The sequence below is a fragment of the Mauremys mutica genome, chromosome 4 (genome assembly GCF_020497125.1).
Source record: "Mauremys mutica isolate MM-2020 ecotype Southern chromosome 4, ASM2049712v1, whole genome shotgun sequence".
NCBI lineage: Eukaryota > Metazoa > Chordata > Testudines > Geoemydidae > Mauremys > Mauremys mutica.
The window spans coordinates 91,799,023-91,812,608 of record NC_059075.1 but is presented as its reverse complement, the minus strand read 5'-3'; the positions used below and the strand labels follow the sequence as shown (position 1 = coordinate 91,812,608).

The window sequence follows — 13,586 nt, the reverse complement described above, 5'->3', positions numbered from 1 at the left end:
GAGGTGAAGAGGATCAATCGAGGAGGAAGGGTGTGGGGGAAGAGGAGTGAGTGGGAGCAGGGACTTGTGGGAAGAGGCAGAGCAGGGTCAGGGTTTTGTGGGAGGAGGTGGAATGGGGCAGCACCTTGGGGAGGGAAGAGGTGGGATGGGGGCAAGCCTTTGGGAGAAGAGCTGGGATGCAGGAGGGTGTCCAGTTTTCAGAAAGTAGAAAGTTGGCAACCATACCACCATCAAGTCAAGACAAACCAAACCAACCAAGGGCTGAGGCATAAGATGTTTTCTGTGCTGGTTTGTCACTTTAGGATCATGCATAGTCTGGTCTATTTTCAACAGTATCGTACTTACTATTTTGGAAGCCTGGCTGACATTTTATTTAGAAGCACATACCCAGGAAGATATTGTATTTTCTTTGTGTTGTTTACTTTAAAACTAAAGCCTATAAAATTGTCCAAATATATTTTCTTAAAGATTTAACTGATTTTAAGGCACATTTTAAGAGAGAGGTTACAGGTTTTTTTATGTCTTTGTACCGTACTGTGATATGTAAAATAAAGGGTATTGTGTGCTGAAAAGATCTCCATTTATTTTACTAAGTCAGAGAGAGCACATTCATATCGCTTGCTACCTAAATATTAGACTGTAAAGCATTTAGTTCGGTAATTAAAGAATTAGTTATTTCACAAGGTAGCCTATATAACTTGGTGTGATGCTCTTGGCTAGAAGGGTCTTCAAACAGCAAGTTGTAATGCACTCTGACAATTTGTGGTAGCCTGTACCCGTTTTTAACTGTGTGTGGAAACAGAGAATCAGCTGTGTGGATGTGTGTAGGATTCTAAGGTAGTCAGACTGCTCTTAAGATCTCTCGCTCTTTGGAATCCCCTTTCTCTATTTAAAAAAAGTAAAGGATTTTATTGCTTTGTGATTCCTAAACATACAATATCTTCAGCTCTGAAAAATATCAACTTTTAAACATAATTAATTCAATTAAGTATTGGAGAAAGTGGAGCTACACCAGGTGAGAGTCTGTCCCCGAGGGTTCTGTCAGAGCCCTCTCTGCCAGAACAAACGAATGCACTTTTCCTTAATTTTCTTCCAGAATCTATTAGTCCCTCCTAATAGAGATTTCATTTTTCAGAGATCTCAACTGCATAGCACATGTGCTTAGTGTACAGTAAGTAATTCTTTTGATCTAATACCTCTGTGATAATATCCCTCTAAATAACCATGCCATAGTCTGGATTAATAACTGATTAGTCTTAAATTGGGCCATCAGCATCTCCAGAACACTTCAAATAATTGCTTTTGTTTCTGTTTGTTTTATAATTGCTGTTTATACATTTAATCCCTATGGTCTATAGTATTTCACTCCACTACCCTTTCTGCTTGCATACAGTTGTTGACACGGGAGATGTTGCAACATTTGTTTTTTGTATTCTAGCATTGAAAAAGCATCATCTTAATAGTGACATTTATATTTCCCTCTAGTAATGCACCCTAGTTTCTCAATTGCTTTATTCCTTACAGCTAAACAATAATGTGGCTTGTTCAATGTGATTGTTTTATATTTTCGAGATATTTATACAAAATATATGCCAGTTGAATTGACCAAATTGTTTACAATTAGTTGCTGCCATTGGGTTCCTTTGGAAAGTCTTCTGTTACTTCCAAATGTAATACTTGGATAGAAATTTCAAGCATCTTCTCTAGAGGTTTATCTGGTCCTTCCATTCACCTGTGGACTGGGTTCCTTTGTAGATTACCCTGTACAACAAATCATCCTTTTTAGACTTGCATCCTCTTTTTAACAAAGATTTATTGATTACCTTATCAATGAGTAATTGTTCTGACTTTATTCTCTGTGGTATTAATCTAGGCTTACTTTTCTGTGAGTTTCATCGTAAATCTTATTTGCTAAATAATCAGCCCAAGCCATCGCTTTTACTGTATAAATGGTAAAAAGCCATATTCCACATATACTGATCCCTGTGGGTATCCCTGCAATAACTTATTTCCTGCTCTAAATTGTTCTTTATGCACTTAACTTCCAACATAGAACTTTGGGAAGTGTTTCTGAATATCTCCATATAAGTTCTCCCCTTTGTCTATCCTGGCGGTAATACCCTTAGAGAATTTCTCCTTCTGGCATGTTTGAGATCCCTAATTGAACCACTAGTATGCTTGTCTAACGTGTTCCCCCACTTGGTCTCCTAAAGCAGTTTTTTATGCTTTCCGTATGTATGTTTTCAGTTTTCCTAGGCTTTTTCTTAACTAATGGCATTATGATGGTCTCTTTCTTGTCTTCAGGGATGTCTCTTGAACTATGTGAACTTGTAAAATGTTAGTGAAGACTTCTCTACATTTCCATTTCTTTTTCCTCTCTATGACGTCTGGTCTCAGTGCTTTCTTAGGGCTCAGTTATGAGCTGTTCTACACCCCTTTGTAGAAAAGGGGAATAAATCACCCCTTCCTTCCCTGATGGTGCTGCTGCAAGGCTGCTACTCCCCCTCCCGTGCACATCTGAGCAGATGGGGATAGGGAAGCAAATTACAGTCGGAAAGGATCTGGCACAGTTTACTTCCTGCTTGGAGTGACACAGCTTCCCACTGCCCCATGTTTTGGCATTGTGCAATCTGCCCTATCTTAATTTATAAATAGTTACTGAGTCCTGATTAAGCAAAATACTTAAACACATGCCTGACTTTAAATGTGTGAGTAGTCAGTGGGGCTGGGACAGGACTACAAAGTTATGCATAGATTTAAGTATCTTGCTGAATTGGAGTTGCTGTCGGATAATTTAGGCTCAAAATTTAGTTTTTATTGAAAGAAAAAAATTCTTAATTTTGATGTTTCCATTTTTCATTGCAAATTTTAATGGAAACAGCTTTTTGTTTGGATTTACACATTCCTCTTTAGCATTCACAAGCTAAATAGCTTTGTCTGGCTATGTTGGAAGAAGGACAGGATACACTGGATGTGGTCTAATTAGGCCACAACTGTATTCTTAAATGTCTGGTAGCACTTGACAAATACAAATGTACAGTGCCGGTAATTCCATAGTCATTTCAATATATACCCAGGGGGCTTCCATCTGCAGCAGACAGTCACTCCCTGGCTCTCTAGCCCTTAAAGGGGTGCACAGGTTTTCCAGCAAGCCAGACAGCGGTCCCCACCGCTTAATGTGCAGTGAGGCCATTGTGCTGTTGCTTGAAAACAAGGCCAGATCTACACTACAAACCTATAACTATATTGCTCAAGGGTGTGAAAAATCCACACCCTTGAGCGAAGTAATTATACTGACCTAACCCCTGTGTAGACAGAGCTTCTCCCAACAACATGGATACTTCCTCTCAGGGAAGTGGATTAACTACACCGATGGAAGAAACTCTCCCATCAGTATAGTAGCGTCTGAGTTAGACAAAGGACATCAAAACCATCCCTTGTGTAACTCCATTGGTTTCAGTGGTGTTACACCATTGATGAATTTGACGTATGCACTTTCATTCATTAGTAAAGGGTAAGAAAGAGGGTCAGATTCACAAATCTGTCAAAGCCACATAATGTGGTGCAAAGTGGCCTTTAAATAGGCAGTGGAGAACTTTTCCTGTGTAAGGGAACTGTCCATCACATCCTGTGCCTGCTGCCACCCTACCAAAGAGTAGGAAGTTGTTGAGAACATTCTGTGAGTGATGCACAGGCAGGACCCAAAGGGGAGGAAGTGTGATGGATGGGAGCCCAATTCTCTGCCATGATAATGTTTCTGAGGGAATATAACCAGTGGTGTATGGGAGAGCAGCTCCTGTGCAACTCTACCTTGCACCGGGGCAGGGTGGCTGAGTACCAGGGAGCTACAACCAGCTCCCTGCAGCCCCTCCATATACTGCATGAGTGGAATTAATCATGGGTATAGAATCTGCCCCAGAGAATTAGGGCCTATTGAGTACCAGGCCCTTTATGTCTTACCCTTCATAGGGGTGGGCAATGCATAGCTGCAACAGCCCAGGGAAGGACCCTGTGCCTCAGAAATTCACAATTTCTTTCTTGGTTCCCCCTTTTGATCCAGGGGGATGAAATGTCCTTGGCTACCTGCTCTCTACCAACCTGTGTTTGGGGGGCGGGGGTGAAGTAACTTTTGAAAGCCCTCTGATGCATGGGAAGCAGTTCAGAGCAGTAAAGGGGGAGATGTCTCCGCTAGTTCCTGTTTCCATCTCAGATCTTCCACTCTCATTTTAAAATGTCAGTTTTTGATTCTTTGTCTTTATTTGGTGTATACTTTTAAAAACCTTACCCTGCGAGTTAAGAGTTTTGCTATAATATATGATTTGTATCTGATTATTTTTAATTAATTTGTTTTACTTGCTTTAATTTTATTTTTTAACACTTCATCAAATCCTTCACTTCTCCTACTCTGGGGATGGGTTCAAAAGCTTTTTGTTTATCATATATATTGTTCCATAGAGCTGTGTTGGGCCATGTTGGCTTCTGTTGTCATTTTGACACTGATTTACTGGAATGAACTTATATTAAAAAATCTCTTACTGTTTTTTAAATGGCTCCCACTCCACATTAACATTTTTCAGCAATGGTCATTTCTCATTAGTTTTCTCCAGTCTGTTTTGCAAACCTATCACTTCTGGTGTGGAAACAAAGAAAAAATGCTAAGGAATATCAGACATTTTGGGACAGTAGCCAAGCAGGAAGCCCTCGCCTCTTTTAATTAACAGTTGTAGCCAGTTATACATTTTTTCCACCTAATTTTAACTTCTTTTTTTTTTTAAAAAAAGCTTTCTGCTAGTTAGGAAAAGGCAAACTGGATCAAGGAACATCATACTTTTTAAAAACTGGTTTAGGAGTGGGATTTTCAAAAGCTTTCAATGGGCCTTGTGCTCCTCAGTCACTTAGGCATTTTTGAAAGTGGACCTCAAATAATTTTATTGGCATTTTGATGGAATTCTCATTAGCTCCCAATATGACTGCATCTCCTTTCTTTCCCCTTCCAATATGCTCCCATTTCTATTAGAGAAAGAGGGAAACTAGCTCTGGATCTAAGTTGTTTTTACAGGCCTCTGTAAATCCCGATGGCCCTCTCTAAACAGTCTTTCATTCTGCTCCACTCCAAACCAACCCAAATGGCAAGGATTTGTTTTTTCATCTCTGTCACTTTTCAAAATGCTGTTGTACTGAGCCCAGTACCTCCCTCCTCTACAGCAGCTGAAAACAGCTTGGAGGAATTTGGTCTTTCTTCTTAACTTACAGGAATTTTACTTTTTTATAAAACCAACAAGCATTTTAAATAAGTAAAGGGCCTGATCTTCCACTGGTGTAAGCTGGTTTAGCTCCATTGATTTCAGAGGAACTATGCCAGTTTATGCTAGCTGAGGATCTGCAATATGGCATTCCAATCTGTGTGTGAAAGGTAGGGGAACTTCTCCTTGGGTGGGACTTGTAGGTGGTTATGATGTGGGAATTTTAGGCAACAACTAAAACTACTTCTAAAAATGGGTTCCAGAAACTAGGTTCAGATTGGTATCTTAAAAATTTGTAGGACGAATGTGGCAATTGATGCCAACCAGTGTACATAGTGTAAATCAGGGGTGGCCAACCTGTGGCTCCGGAGCCACATGTGGCTCTTCAGAAGTTAATATGTGACTCCTTGTATAGGCACTGACTCTGAGGCTGGAGCTACAGGCACTAACTTTCCAATGTGCCAGGGGGTGCTCACTGCTCAATCCCTGGCTCTGCCACTGGCCCTGCACCCACTCCACCCCTTCCTGGCCCCTCCCCTGAGCCTGCCATGCCCTCGCTCCTCCTCCTCTGCCCCAGAGCCTCCTGCATGCCACGAAACAGCTGATCGGGAGGAGGGAGGGGGAGTTGCTGACATATTACTGTGGCTCTTTGTCAATATAATTGATAAATTCTGGCTTCTCCAGCTCAGGTTGGCCACCCCTGATGTAAATAGTGGGTGTGGCACTAATATGGAATATGTCTCTTATAAAGAGTAGATCTGCATAATATATCTACAAGCAGAGCAGAACACAGACGGTGAAATTCACTCTATGTGCTGTGACAGACACAGACCAGTGAGGAGTCTGGTAGAAGGCAAATAGACTAGCCACTGGATGAATAGTTTTCTGCTCCCTGAGTGACCAGAGCAGGGGCTGCCCTAGTGCAATCAGGAATCTGCTAGAACCAATTAAGACAGGCAAGCTAATTAAGACACCTGGAGCCAATTAAGAACTTACTAGAATCAATTATGGCAGGCAGGCTAATCAGGACACCTGGTTTAAAAAGGACCTCCCATCAGTTAGTAAGGGGAGCATGCAAGGAGCAGGGAGTGAGAAGATGTGCTGCTGGAGGACTGAGGAGTACAAGCATGATCAGGCTTCAGGGGGAAGATCCTGCAGTGAGAATAAAGTGCTGGGGGAAGCCCATGGGGAAGTAGCCCAGGGAGTTGTAGCTGTCACACAGCTGATTCAGGGGACATTGTAGACAGCGCTATCCACAGGGCCCTGGGCTGGAACCCAGTGTAGAGGGTGAGCCCAGGCTCCCCCCATCCCCCCCAACTCCTGATCCGACACAGAAGGAGTTGACCTGGTCCAAGGGATCTGGCCTGTCCCCGACCCACTACGTGGGACACAGAGACTGTGGGGATTGTTCTCCATTTCCCCCATGCTGGCCAGTGATGAGGTTAGCTGAGTGAACATCAGGTTTGAGTCTCCATCAGAAGCTGCCAAACTGAGGGCTGCTGTGAACCTCTGAGGTGAGCAATTCCACCAAAAAGCACAGGACCCACCAAGGCAGAGGAGGAACTTTGTCACACTGCATAAAGCCCAAATTTTCAAGTTTGAATGCAGAGGGGTTGGATACAGGAAATCCACCTCACCACTTCCAGTACTGCTGCTGCTGCTGCCTGGAAGACCATCTACTCTCTCTGTGTCTGCTATTCCAACCCATACGTCCCTGTGCCAGTTACACTGGATATTGGGCACCCTATGATTCCCTCCTCTGGCCTGTCCCTAGTGCGTGCTCCATGCCAGTCTGTGAGGGATTAGTGCAGGAACCCTTTCCACAGCATATAAAGGGTGCATACCAGTTTTGTTTGGCCATTTCTTCTGCAGCCCCTCAGTGCAGACCTCACAGAGGGCTTATGTGGTACTGAGGACCAGTCCTGGCCACTGTGCTGAGATTTGGTGGTGTGGCTGAATTATTTTATTACTTTCTCAACAAATGGAATTTTTATACTTTAACCTTAAAGGCACAGTAGGTGAAATGTATCCTTTTCCTAATGGTATTGTGGTGATCACACATGTACATACACACACAGTACTCGTTGTTGTGGAAATCACACATATGGGATTGTTGTGGAAATCACATACACCCCGTTATGGCCTCTCTAAGCTATGCCATTGATATAATGAGGGAATAGCTGTCTGGGCAATGCCTTGTGCATAACAGGGTTCCCCACCATGGGCACAGCGCTGATGGAGCAGCCCTCCTGTATAGCCCCAGCACAGGAGTATTTCCTGGGTATGCCGGGAGAGGGAGGAGTGTGGGGAATGGGAGAGTGTAGGGTTGGTCTGGCAATATGAGGTTGCTGTAACATATAGTAGCCTTTGGGGATGCTCTGAGTTGCACCAGGGGCCAGGTAAATCCCCAGAAATAGGAGGGTGCAAAGGTAGAATAAAGCTGCTTGTGCCCTCCCCCTGCCTGTATTGTCTGGCTGGATTGCACGGTTCCATATTAGCCCACAGTGTGCAGCACTTTTCCATGTACACTTCAGAATTCCTTTTCATTAAAAACATAGAGACTGACTGTCAGAGGACCTAAGTGCCCCCCAGACCCTTGGAAGCCCAGCATCTCTGAAATTCGGGTGTGCTGTCAGGATAAAGTGTTCAGACATACTCCCGTAAATCTTTGTTAGAAGACCTGCACTCTTCTTTGTACAGCATGTGTATATAGGAGCATTCTTAAGTACCCAGAAATGCAAAAGTATATTTCTAGTTATATTCTGAGGAGTATGCAACAAAAATAACCTATGTCAAATACTGTTTGTATATTATTTCCTAATGTGTCCAATGCATTTATTTTTTATGTGAGCACATTGATATGTCACATCTTGCCAAATGTAAAAACATATTATTTTTAAAAAGATCTGTTTCTTCTGCCTCTAGGTGTTCAGAATTTAGATTCTGGGTTGCATCCTGGACTCTCCATAGTTTTGTTGGTGACTGAATGATGTAATTCTTAGGTGCACTAAATGAGAGAGCTTGATGAGTCTCACTTGTTTAGTTAAACATACCTGTTTACCAAATCCAGCCTCCCTCTCCTGCTCTCCCTTCTTTCTCTTAGCCCACAACAGGGAGTGCTAATCAAATTGCCGTAAGAGATCAGTACAAGGGTCCATCTAGTCTGGTATTCTATATCCAACAATGGCCAATGCCAGATGAAACAGCTATGGAATAACTTACCCAGAGGAGAAGTTGTTCCCTAACCCCAGACAGATGAGCCAGTGCATCTGCTCCATGAGCAGGGAAGAGGAGCACCACAATAACAAAGTGAATGGTGTGTCATGGCTGAATTTTATCTTACACTGTTAATATGCAAAAACAATGAAGAATTAAAGACAGCAGCCTAAGGCTACTGTTATGAAAACTTAAATATTAAATTGGTCACATGTATTAAAGCCCAAGAAATAAGTCCTTTTGATTTATAGGTATAGGCTTTAAAGTAGAACTTCTTGCTGTATGGTAAGTAACCTTTAGCTGTATCTCAGATCACAGAGTGTGGCATGTCAGACTGTAGATCACCACACCGTTTCGTTGACTTATTTTGACAGCTTACATCTAGTCACTTTCAGTGATTTATAAAACTAATGTTTCTCCTTTGTGAACCTTACATTCTTTTCTGCTGTGTTTGCTGGGTTTTTCACATAAAAGACAGGGAGGAGAGTATAGGGACCTCATTCTCATTTACACACACTTGAAGGCTCATTACGCTGGCAGAGTGGTGTAACTGGCCTTAGTGTAAATAAGTACCAGGCCTTAGGCCTGTATGCATGCAGCCATAGAGGTACTTATGAACTTCCCACGATGTAAATTTGTCACATGATTTTTTTGTTCCTTACCAGATATTTTGTTTCACAAATTGGCATTATAACATTGTCTTACTTTCATGGCAGAGCATATCTGAATGAGCCAATTACTACTGACAGCTTTCTTAAATTACTGTCTGTGAATTCCCAATCTATTTAATATTTTCCTGTTGCTTTCCATATTTTAGGCACCTTTGTTCTGTAGCTGAAAGATAGAAAGCTGACAGTTATTTTATATTTATATTTCAAGGCTGTTTAATGTTTAATGAAGCTGAATACTTCGTAAAAGCTTCAGAACACTCAGGCTGGTTAACATTTCATGATTGTCGACAAAGACAACTTTATTGATCTTTGAAATCATCTGCCAAACAAGACATGGAACAAATTGGATTTTGGACAGTCTGATTTGGCTGGTATTTTAAATAATTTTTGGACCACAAGCACCTTTTAAAATGATTTGTTTCCAGTTGAATGAAGTAGAATTTGGAGGCAGTATTTCATTGTGTGTTGTATATTCTGCATTGCTCTGCATGCTGCAAGTTGTGTTTCATTTTTATCATATTTGTATATGCTGCAAATGTATGTTATAAAGGGATACTGATACTATTAGTGTCTTGTTTGTGAAATTGAAACCAGGAGTGTGGTCAGCTTTGGGGGCAGAGCCTTACCTATGTTCCTGACTGACTAGTTAAACTTTAATGTAGTTCTTTATTAGATATATTTGATATTGATATGGTGTCTCTTACTCCAAAGGACACACAGATGTTTTGAAACTTCAGTGGTGCTTTATACATGTAATTCATCCACTTTTAAGCTGGAGGGTTGTAGCTACACAAAAATATTACTACTTTGTAGAAAATTGTGCATATGGGTAAGTTCAGTAGCAAGTCCACGTAAGGACCCAATAACTCAACCCCTAGTTCCTTATGTTGGTTTGAAAGGTTCTGTTCTATTTACAAAGTCAATTCATAGCCTTTGTAATGACTATAAAACCAGAGCCGGATTAATTCTCCTGTGGGCCCGGGGCTATTAGATTTTGTGGGGCCCCTGTACACAAGTCTTTTTCCTAATTTAAAACAAAGTTATTACAATTATGGCATCAAGGCTATTAACACTATACTAAACTTGGCTTTTAATTGACATAAAGCCGTTCTGTGGTTACATTTCAGTCTTAAAACAAGTTGAATATAGTTAAGTTAATTCAAAATAGCCTACGTCTTCCCTTAGAACAGCTGTTATATTAGTTTCTTTCTGGGAGGGAGTTTGGGTGCAGGAGGGAGCTCCAGGGTGGGGCAGACTGTTAGGGTGCAGGAAAGGGTGAGGGGTGTGGGCTCTGGGAGGGAGTTTGGTGCAGGAGGGGATTCTGACCTGGGGGAAGGGGTGCGAGGTGTAGGCTTCAGTCAGGAGGCGCTTACCACAACAGTGAGTGGAATAAGGAAAGATTTTGATGTGATGAAGTTTTAATTTGGAAAGTGATGGTATGGGGGAAGAAGCCTTTGATTTTTTTTATTTTTTTTTTTGCCAGAGTTATAGGACCTGTCCAGTCACTATCTTCTCTAATTCCCATTTCCCATGAAATTCACTTGTGGTTCCCTTATGAGGTTCTCCTTATGATCTTGAAATGTATTATCTCTACATTATCATCAAATGAAAGATTCAGGAAATTTGAGAGATGCAATTGTATTGTACCTTTTCACTTGATGAATTCTAGGATAGCATTTCTTTCTTTCTCTTGTGTCTTGGCATCAAGAGTCCATGTGAGATGGAGTGGAAGCAAAGAACATCAGCTCAGCTGAATCTAAAATGTATGGCGTAAGGCCGGGAGGGAGGGTGCTTGTCAGTGCAGTCAGTAATCTCTTGGCCTTTGGCATGCCAATATAAATCTTGCAGTTGATGTAATACTAAAATAAAGTTGTTTATCTTCTTATTGAAACATAAAATGTGCTGGCTTTTTGCCCAACAGAACCAGGATATGCCAGTTCTGAGAAATCCATGCCATATGGGGTTAGAAATTAATATCTGGAATGATTTTTAATTTTCTAGGTATTGTGGGCTTGATACCAATACATTAACCTCTTCAATGGTGGGATTCATGGTGACCACTAGATGTTCATTTCATAGGCCCATCGAATTTCCTCAGAATCCACTGGGTGCCTTAGGAGTGGAGAAGATAAGATGATCCAGTGTACATTACTGACTAGCCTTATTTCTACCTAAACCTCATCAGAACCCACCTGGATTACATCACAACACCCTTATTGATGGCTGTTTCTTAGACAGTCCAGTACTGGAAATGTTTGAGAGAGTAGCATGTGCTGGATTATCAACTCATGTCTTTGTAACACCAACCACAAAAACACCAATAAGCCTACCAGATGATTTTAAGAGATGCTTTCAGAAGCTGCAATAATGTCTTTACCTTTCTTTCCACGTTGATCCTATGTACTTTTGTTTTATGGACAGTCCATCTATGTTCATGTCAATAAATGATTTCCCATTTAATTAGTGAAAGATTTCTATGATAGATACCGCCGTTTCTATTGTTACAATGAAATGTCAAACATATTTCTAATGCCACTGTTGCTTAATGGTCAGATTCAATACCATGCCTTTGGCTTTATATAGCGATCTTGGAATTAAAATAGTCTGTTTCACATGCAATAAAAAACTCTTGTAAACAAATCATAGCTTCAAACACTATACACCACTATCACCAACTGAACTTGTCAGACTTAAAAACTTGCCAATTACCTCAGGTAACTGGCTAGTCTACACTAGAAGTACTACAGCAGCGCAGCTGTGCCACTGTAGTGTGTCTGCTGAAGATGCTCTCAGCCTACGGGAGAGAGCACTCCCATCGACTTAATTACTCCGCCTCCGCAAGAGGTGGTAGCTATGTCGGCGGGAGAAGCTCTCCTGACAACATAGCGCTGTCTACACCAGCACTTAAGTCAGTTTACTTATGTCGCTTGGGGTATGATTACTTTTACACCCTGGAGTGATGTAAATTATACGGACATAAGTGGTTGTGTAGACAAAAGTATTTTTTTTATCTGGATATCTGCAGTTTTCTGTAATATCTGCAGTATTCTGTAATTCTTGTAATAACTACAGAGAAAGTTAGGTAATATTGCAAGTACTGAGCTAAATGGTATATATTTATCTAAGACAAAATAGGCATGATTTTAAAGGTGACCAATGTAAATGGCATATGTGCAGAGTGAGGAATGGAACTCGGGAACTTCTGCTCCCAAAACAGGAGTCCCTAACATTTTGAATCTCTCTTAGGAGGGAGGGAGTATAGATAGATAGATAGATAGTGTGTGTGGGGGGGTTGTGACTAGCCTACATTGAGCAACCCCTAAGCACTAGAAAAAAGTCTCTCGTTCCGTCAAGTGGAGAAGCGGAAGATGCACATGTGCTTGTACACACATGCATGCACAATCAAAAACCAGTACATTACACTTCACTGCGGGAATGCTAATACCTGCTTTAGCTTAGACTGCTCTAAAGTTTATCAGATTTGTAATAATGGCACTCAATACTGGGCTTAAAATAAATAAAATGCCATGGTTTCTGAGAAACTTCAGTAGAGCAACTAACGTTAACACCTCATTTGCAGTCGTCAGCCTTGGCTCACCCACTCATCTCTGTGCACAAGACACTGAAACAGTTTTTGACTAAGAACACATTGGTACTTTGATTTAGAAGCATAAACTGAATTATATAGGTGGAGCAAAATTAAGATGGTGCTTGCTCATGATGGAAACCTCTAAGCATTTGAGTGCAAGTCCTCTGTTCCCACTATATGTCAGACCAGCCATGAAGCTAAGATTGCCCCCTGCCCCTTCCACTATAGGCATTACCAGTTTGCTGCTTATTGGCTGACTGGCTAAGGAATGTTGGTTACATTTGGTAGGAGTTACTTGCACTGTAAGAATGGCACCAATACCACTCAGTGATTTGGCAAGCAAGAGACTATTGTAAGTAGATTTGTCATTCAAATAGGCTGACAGTTCATTGTACCTTAGCTTCACTGAAATGGAGATTCCTGACCTGAATCTGCTCTAACTTATTTCAGTGTAAATCAGGACAAACTCCCTAGAAGTTAATAGAATTACACTGGTGTGAGAACAGAATCAGGACCTGAGCGGGCACAAGATTGTTTCTACTCTCGCTTCTGATTGGCCCATTGTTCTACCATTAGTTTATATAACAGGTAGAAGTTAAGTCTCAATCTTGCTTTCTTTAAAGTGACTGGAAGAGAGGAGTTTTGCCATTGACTTTAGTGGGAGCAAGGTTAGCTTCTGTATTGCAAATAGTAAAGCATTAGGCAACCATTTTAATAGCATTGTGGAAAGTAATTAGATCAGTATGTGCAGTATTTTACCTTTCCTCAGGGAGTTACATATAGTACCTTGACTGGAAGAGGTGACAGATTTAACCTGATTGAATCATTAAATGGAAATATAAGTCAATGAACATTAGCCACTTAGTT

The 13,586-nt window shown here is 41.2% G+C and overlaps 1 long non-coding RNA gene across 1 annotated transcript in view; it reads left to right on the top strand.

Moving 5' to 3' along the window:
* The window catches only part of LOC123369949, a 57,139-nt gene that overhangs the window by 36,838 nt on the left and 6,715 nt on the right, over window positions 1–13,586 (top strand). The gene's annotated exons all lie outside the window — the stretch shown is intronic.